The following is an 8,893-nucleotide window of genomic DNA, read 5'->3' as shown; positions in this document are numbered from 1 at the left end:
GCCGCCGGCCGAAGGACAGGCGGCGGTGGAGGTGGCGGAGAGCAACATCTTCTAATAATAGATTTTTTCCTCTGTGAGATAACCACAATCTTATTTGTTGATACTTATTTTGTATGATATATATATCCACAATAATGCTATCTTCAGCACTAAGGGCTTAATGTTTCTTCCCATTACCGAGCCTTTCAGACATTAGGTTGCGTTAAGGGTCAGGTTCCTTAGGAGTACAGCATTCTCTCTATATATCTCACATAAAAATTAAAAGACATTATCAAGTTTTGAAATATCATGTCTGATGGCTTCTGACTGCACAATAATGAGTCACTCTCATATCTTACAAGTATCTCAAGAATAAGGACACCTGGAAAGCTTATCTATGTACAGGACACTGAATGCATGTGATCATTTAATACTCCAATGACACAACTACGATTTTGAAACATTTCGGGAAAAAAATGCATTTATCAAGAAAGGGTTGTTGAACTTAATCTAATTAAATAGAAGTTTTGTTCAGCTGTGACAAATGCATCCAACAACAAAATGTATGTGTCACACGTGCATCAGAAAGTATAGTTAGAGCACCCAATGATCACTCTTTATGTGTTACTACCTGCCTGTGAAATTAGAGCATATGCAGGAGTATTTATTTCAGATTATCAAATGATTCACAAAAGGTTACATAGTAAATTCCTTCTTATTTATGTTTTTACATTAAATCAGATTTGGCCAGCAAGCTATAAGTATATGATATAATTATATTCCTTAATGCATTTTCATATTTTCTCTGCCTTTTTGTTACATGAGCACACACATTCATTATGATATGGGATATTTTACAATACAAAATATAATTTAACATTTAATATTTAAATGACCTGATTTATTTGTGATTTGTAATATTTCTAATTATATGAGTCAATTTTGCAATGAGCTTATGACTAATAAATGACAAAACTTATTTAATCCTCTCTGTGGTTCCTTTCTTAGAAGCATTTTTCAGTGAATGGAGAAATGCACAAAGAAAAACTGTTCTATACTAATTTTTGCTATAATTTAATGTCATATATTCTTCCACTTTCAAATGTGTGAAATAGTAATATAATTAATAACTGAACCATTTGTATTTAATAGATATAGCCTTGCATTGTGCTCTACTGATACATAAGAAATACATACAAAACTAAACTATAGAAGAGAGAAATGTAATTTAAATATGCTTCACTAAAAGCAAGAGAATTTTTAGTGGTCATAATGAAACAGTATGTCTCGAGTATGGATGCAACTATGGGCTCAAGGCAAGTTATAAGGCATCTGGTTTAGGATTTCATGAGATTCTATACTTGGGGTGGAGTCTTGAATTTTGATAAGATAGTATTTAACTCATGAAAGCACGACAGCAACCAGGAAGGGCAAATTGAGTGTGGTAAGGGAAATTGTACAACATAGAATAATTCCTTTTGTGACTTTCAATGAGGAAATATGTGAGTTAAATGCTGCAGTTATGCATGGAAAGTTGTGAATAGCTGGAGATGTCTGATCCTGAACATTAGGAGAAGGATTTCTCCGAGATCACTATCTCAGCCAAAGGGGAAAATTAATATCAAAAGTAAATACTGTGCAATGTATAAATCAGTCCAATTAACCCTCTCAAAATGGATATTGTTTTGTCATAAGTGATTAAGGGTTTAATTTTTACAAGTATAATTAAGAATCTATCTTGGAGTGAACTGTATGTAAAATCTCACTATTACAACTAACTCTAGAATCTGGATAAAGTTCATACACATTATTGGAAACATTTTATCACAATGAGTTGGGTACTTTGATTCACCTGATAGAAGAAAAAACTGGTCCTGAGTTTTATGTATGACTTGTGCTAATAAGTAGTTAAGGCCCAAAGACATTTCTGGTTCTGATTTTAGGTCTGATGTTCTCTCTACTATGACATATAATGACTATTTGGGGGACCAATAAATAGATTTCAGATCCACTGACTCTTATTGACTATTTCAGATCTCAGATATGCAGTTTTGGAAAGTATGAATGTACCCATGAATCTTTATCTTACTAATTGTAGAAGTTTACTCCAAGGCTCAAAATTCCCATCACTGCTAACAGAGACTGCTCACAAAGACATGTAATCCTTTTAGATACAGTGTTCCATTTGTACAACATTGGAACCTTGTCTTAGTTACTTTTCTCATTGTTAACACAAATACTCTACACTCAGAGTTAATGGAGGAAAGGTTGATTTGGCTTATAGTTTGTAGAGGTTTCAGTTCAGTGTTGTCTGACTCCAAGGCAGGGTGACAGGGCAGATGGACATCACAGAGCAGAAACAGTTCTTGGCAGGCAGAAACAGCAAACAGCAAATGACAAGTGACAGACAACAACCCTCTTCCTATCCCTTACATCATATCCTAACTCTTATCTGCCCACCATCAAGGCAGATAGCCTGGTTCACACCCAGGCTAGGGCACCCTCAGTCCTGCCAAGAGCTTTGCCAAACCTATCAGTGGACACAGCATCACACACTTCCCATCCAGCCACTCCTGCAGAGCCCACCTATGACTGCACAATGCTTTGGGGGACATCTAAACACAAGCCATAACAAACATAACAGATTTTTGTCTCTTCAAATTCTTGTTCCTTGAATTTTTCTAGTTAACAACAAAATGAAATCCATGCAAGAATTTTAAAAAGTTACAAACTTTATCATAAATGGATTAATTCATCATATTTCTAAGGAGAACAATATATTCTTTGAATCCCACTTCCAAAAATTGAGGATGAGGAGAGTGGGGGCAATAAATATCAAAATAAAAGTGACAGTGTGCACCGGCACATACCATAATCACAGTACTCTGTCACACTGAAGCAGGGCCATCTCAACTTTGAGTCCAGCCCAGGGATCTTAGTTATCTAGTGAGACAAACTGAGAGGCAGGGAATGGATCTCAGTATCCCCCTGTCAGCACTACAAAAACAAGCAAACAAGAACAGCATCATGGTCCAAACTATTAATGTGTTTCTAAACAAAAAGAGAGAAATTCAAAGGGAATAAATCTCCCTCCCAATTACATTTGCAAATAGTAAAGCCTGAAGTAGCACTTTCCAAAAGTGAAAATGAATAACCATATTTACAATGCTGAGCCCACTTATTCTAATGTAGGGGAGCAGTCTATCCTCTGTCTTTGCAAATCAGCAGACAAATGATACCCTTCAGGGACACAGCAGGTGCTTTTGGTGTTTTTTCCTCTCATTTCTATGCCAGGTTTGCAATCTGGAATAATAAGGGGTAGAAAGAGTATTTCTAGTTAATTTCCCATTTCAAAAGTATCTTTAAAGCTAAACAGTTAGCCCCTCTGGGATGTTTCCAGGTATCTTGAGGGCTTTCTGAGGTGTGGATCCCTCAGGACCCTCTGGTTCCTGGGAATAGGAAAGCAACAAAAGCTATTTAATGAGTGTGCTCTAAGAAGTCTGAGCCCCACCCCTTACAATCAGGCAAGAGAACAAAATAGACCCTGCCGTTCGTTTTCTTCTCCAGAGATTCACCACCTCCCAGAAGCCACAGAGTGAGTCCCTCTGCCCCTGCACCCCGGGGAGTCCCTCTCAGTGGAATCAGGAAGGGGCATCTGCACAAGGACATCTTTTGAGGGCACCCAGGCTTCCTGGCCCCACTGGGAGTTGGGGTACCATATTGCCAGAAACAGCCTTTTCTGTACTTGATTCTAAGGATCATGTCAAGTCCCACTTAGTACTATACTGTCGTCCTTATTCCAAATTCGTGCAACAACTTAACATTCAGCTTTATTTGGAATGGTAGAGGAAGAAGTAGATGTTTTGAGACATCCTACTGGCAGCAGTGAAAGTACCTCTGATGAATGAAGACAACTTTTTTTCCAATGACCTTGGGTGTAGGCTTCTTGAAGACAGCTTAATATCTGTCTTTAGTGACTGCTAGGATGTATTCATGTCAGTGGATCAGAATACATACACAGATCGCTTCTCCTTTGTCCCCTAGAACAATGATAGTAGGAACAAAGGACTCTGTAGTTGGAAAGTAGGTACCTAACCTAACTGCTATACAACCTGGAAAAACAAAAACAAAAAACTTCATCAGTTTCAGTAGACTAACCTGTAAAATGATGATTTTTTAAAAGTTTGCCTTTCCTATCCCATAATATTGCGGAGATTTGTTTTTCCCCTGGCCGGCACATTGAGGTTCATCCCCAGTCCTTTAAAATTTGGAGACAGGGTTGCTCAACTGCCCAGGTTGGGATGAAGCATGAGATCCTTTTACTGCACCCTTGCATAATGCTGGGATCACACGTGTGCATGACCACACCCAGGTACAGAGTCTTATAATTCCAAAATGCCATCAATATATGGGGTGGTTGTCATTTATTTTTAGCTTTCATACAGAGCAGAAATGCAACTGATACTTTCTTTCCTTTTTTCTTTTTACAAGTCTTACTTCTTTATTCACAAGTAGAAATAACCATGCAGTGTCACAGTGCATTTTTAATGGTTAAAGACGCAGACAAAATCAATCATTCTTAAACTATAAAAATTCCTATCAAGGAACTTTATCAGAATTAAACAAGAAAAAGCCCTTAGGTCTATTAACCTCATTTTATAAAGCTACTTTATGTCATTTGATATTACTCTTATTAACACTATCTTTTCATGACAATTTTTTAATTTGATAGGCTTAAATGTTGGCTCTTTTAAGGGGAGTATTGCTTTCTGTGATTTAAGAAACCTTTGGCTGGCCACATATCACAAAGATATGAGCCTATGTTTTCTGCAAAATAAAAAAAGCTCCATACTTTTTATTCTTGCATTTGGGATTATGATCCAACTCAAACTCATTTTGGTGAGGTAGTGGGGTCATGATTCCTTTTTCCTATTATGGATATTCAGCTACTTTATTCTGGTTCCATTTGTAGAAAAGACTTTCCTTCCCTGTTGGATTGCTTTGTCACCTTTGCTAAAAATCAAGTCATCAGAAAAATACATGTTTCTGTTTTTAGATCCTCTCTCTTATCCACCAATTTGATTACTAGATTCTAGTTTCCATAGTATTTTTATTGCTTTATTTAAGCCTCAAGAAAATATAGAAATTAAATGAGATCAAGATGAGCCTAAGGTAATTTTTGAAAATTGTATGGAAGATTTGCAGCATTCCACAATTATTATGGTATCAAGACCAAAACATGTTGACCTACAAATAGCTGAAAAATTATGCACCCTTCTTTATTACCTTCAACGGAAATTACATGCAAAAATATTTCATTAATTTTTCTTGATTTTCTCTCAGGTTTCCTCCCATTGGTTCTAAATCATTCAATAAAATCACAATTAGTAAGCTTTCAAAAAGTCCTTAAAAATTCATGTGCTAAAGCTGGAAGATGGGAACACATTTTACTTAATTACATCAATTATATTGGATTTATTTTACAATAAATAATAGAATGTTAAAAAGGCCACATATCAATTTTAAAAATACGCTTGGTAAAGAAAAAAGTAGACTAGTTCCTTCATAAAAAGAAGTTTTATAAAATTTCCCTTGAAGTTTAACTTAGAAAAGAAGCTTAAAGGGGCCAGGTAGATGGCTCACTGGAATAAGTGCTTCCCTGGTAAGCACAAGGGCCTGAGTTCAATTCCTGGTTCTGCTAAAAAAAAAAAAAAGCTTAAAAACAATGCTATACAAAATTAATTTATAAAATAAAAACCAGAGAAACTCCCAAAAAGGAAAAAAAAATTGTTATGGGCAAACTGTACATGACTCTTAGAGACTGTGGGCTCTACTGATTGTTCAAATTAGCACAGACGGTTCCCTATGGCCACTGCCATTTTTTAATCAGATAAACTGAGCAGTCAGACCTACAATTTTCAATAAAGACACAGTTTAACAACATAAATAAAGGTTGCCCAATGGAGAGTAACGCTAAAACACTTTAAGATTCACAATTTGTTCAAAACATGAAACTTTCTTTTGAAGTATAGTATCCAGACTTTTCTGAATATAATTGACTCCAAACACTTCGAGAAAGTCTGCTAAAATAAAATTGGAGTATTTATTGCTTTTTCTATTGGCATCAATGTGGGGGCTTCTGAGTTAGCTCAGTTGCTAAAAGCACATGCTTGGACAAACTCAGTCAGGCTCAGGGGATCGCGGTTTGATCCCCAGCTCCGCAAGCTGCCCTGGACCCGCCCTCAAAGCACCCTGAGCTAGCCAAAAAACCCAAAAACAAACAACAACAAATCCTCATCATCAGTGAAAATCACTAAAAACTGTACTACCATTCTTTTCAAATAATCTGCATGAAAATCAAATAATTAGTATAAATGAATTAGTATAGATGAATTCAGTTTTAAGAGCCTCAAAACGTATCAAAGACAGAAATACTGATTTTCCATAATGGTAAGAAATAGAGATTCAACTTAATTTAGAGTTGACATTTATACATTGGAAGCTAAAAAAATAAAAAAATAAATTAATACAATAACAGGTAAAGAATATCATTTATGCATTTACAAGGTTCGTGACTAGAGTTATGTATCCAGAGTACCAACAGGAGTTCTCAGCTCCAATATCAAATAAGCAAATTTGGGCAAGCACTCTTAGTATCACTTCCGTTCAATATGCACTACATGCACATGATGTAGGTGGGGAAAGTTCATGGGTCCATGCTTTATAGACAAGATAGACCGGTACTTTTGTCAAATGTGCATTGAGTCAGTTAGAACACTGCTCACAGTTCCTTAGACTTAATGTTTCCATGAGGATAAGCTTAGATGCAGAGCTGCATACGTATCCCAGTCCAGCCTCTTCATTTGGTTTCCTGAGCTTTTTTGGTATTCTGTTTTTCTTTTTCCTTTTCTACAAGAGGTATTCACTGCTGGTGCTCTGCTAAAGTCTTTAATGATTCCATGATGAAAGGCAGATAATTATGTTTCCTTCTGATATTTTCAATCGCTGCAGATTGTCTTTGGAACTCTGCTACCTTCCATTCATATATCATTTTTCTGTCAGACACAGTGACCATTAAGTTAAGTCAAATTTCACCTTCACTGTACTTTGGTATCCTTTTGTTCTATGGCTGGTCTTACCGCACTAATCCAGTCATTTGATTGCATGCACCTGAGCCAATTGGTCCTTCTCTTAATCCATCCAATTCACATAACCTTCCATTAACAGGCACATAACTGACAAAGTGAAAAGCATCTTCTTTTTTGCTCACATCTTTGCATCAAATTCAAACATCTGTTGTCTGGCAAAACTGTTGTGTACTTGTCGAATCACATCTGGATTGTTCAATGCCAAACCTTTCATAGCTACTTTAAAACTTTGTGAAAAATTCGTTAAATTCTGATGTTTCTCCTGAATGGACATCTTGATGGGTCCAGTTCAGTGATACACTTACAATGACTTGAGCAGCACAAGCATTGTTACCTGTTTAGCAAAAACTATTGTGTCAAGTCTGGAATCCTGAACCACAGAGCCTGCTGGTTCCTCTCCTGGCTTCCACCTAAAAAGAAAAATTAACTCATGAACTGGCTTTAATTTTTCAAAACTCTCAGGTTCTACTCTCCATATTTCTTCTACTTGGGCACCTTGGCAACCGCATCCTGTATTGAGCTCAGTGAAGATCGGGGTCACTTTCCATGAGGCACCACTCCCCAGCATTGCTTATCATGGCCCCGACCCCACACCACCCCGCTCCGCCTCTCTCACTAGGTCGCACCCCCACCACTGCCACAACCAGCTGCTGCCCACTAGTTCTCAGCAAACCCGCTGCGGAGCACGTCAACCCCACGTCACCCTGCCTACTTCCCAACCTTCAATTGATATTTTCATTTTCAAGTAAAAAGCTTCATACTTCATAAAGCACAGCATTTTAAAATCAGTTATCTACATTTCTGCTGATTCAATTCAACGAATATTCACTATTTTCCTATGATAGTCAAAGTTTGATTTGGGGACTACGGTCCATGTTTTAAAAGTTTCTGAGTAGAGGGGAATTAAGAAAAGATTCAGGATTTATCAAAGCGTGACATTATAAGCATTTATCAAATGTGTAGTTAGAATTGTAACAGGTGTAGTACAGGTAGGCAGGAGGGAAAAAAGAAGAAAAAGTAAACAGGGCCAAGCCTGGGGCCTACTCAAAGAATGATGACTGGCCCAGCTGGCTGCAGAACAAAAGGAAAATAAAGTTGCAGAGTAACCTGGAGCCTTAACACTCACATCCATCAAGCCGAGGGAGTTTCTGGGGTTGGGCCAACGGTGCATGTCACTGGTTTGGGGCATCTGAACTCCCTTCTTCACTTATCTCCCAGGTCAGGAGCCCAGGTAACAAGAGACTCCAGAGTAGAAATCCAGTGGTGTGGGGTGAAGCTGGGGCTAGGGGTTGAAGGGGTCAAGGTAACGCTGTAACGCTTTACAGAATTCCCTCAGAAATCTAGGAAGATGCTACAACCGTAACTTGGGGATGAATAATCTTATAACTTATTGTCCAAAATATAATAGTTTTATTTTATTTTATTTTATTTTATTATTTTATGTATTTGGTACAGGGTCTCACTATGCAGCTGAGATTCATAGTGATCCTCCTGTTTTCTGCCTCCCCAGTGCTGGGACTACAGCCATGGGCCACTATGCTGGGTCTTGGGGACAGTGCAGCATGTGGTGCTGGAGATGGAACCCTGGACCCTGCACTTGCTATGCAGGTGCTTAGTCCACTGAACTATCTCTTCAGCCTGAAAATATGATAGTTTTAGAATGACAAATACTAAATTGGAATGAATATTAGAAGGGTAGAGATGAGGCAGGATGAGGCAGGATGAGGTAGGATGAGGTAGGATGAGGCAGGATGAGGCAGGATGAG

At 37.7% G+C, this 8,893-nt stretch overlaps 1 pseudogene; it reads right to left on the bottom strand.

The window, feature by feature from the left end:
* Positions 1-6,838: 6,838 nt before the first annotated feature.
* LOC101578964 lies at positions 6,839-7,705 on the bottom strand (annotated as a pseudogene).
* Between the last annotated feature and the right edge of the window lie 1,188 nt (positions 7,706-8,893).

The sequence above is a fragment of the Octodon degus genome, unplaced genomic scaffold (genome assembly GCF_000260255.1).
Source record: "Octodon degus isolate 3935 unplaced genomic scaffold, OctDeg1.0 scaffold00128, whole genome shotgun sequence".
In the NCBI taxonomy this organism is placed as follows: Eukaryota; Metazoa; Chordata; class Mammalia; order Rodentia; family Octodontidae; genus Octodon; species Octodon degus.
This window is presented reverse-complemented; position numbering and strand designations above follow the sequence as displayed.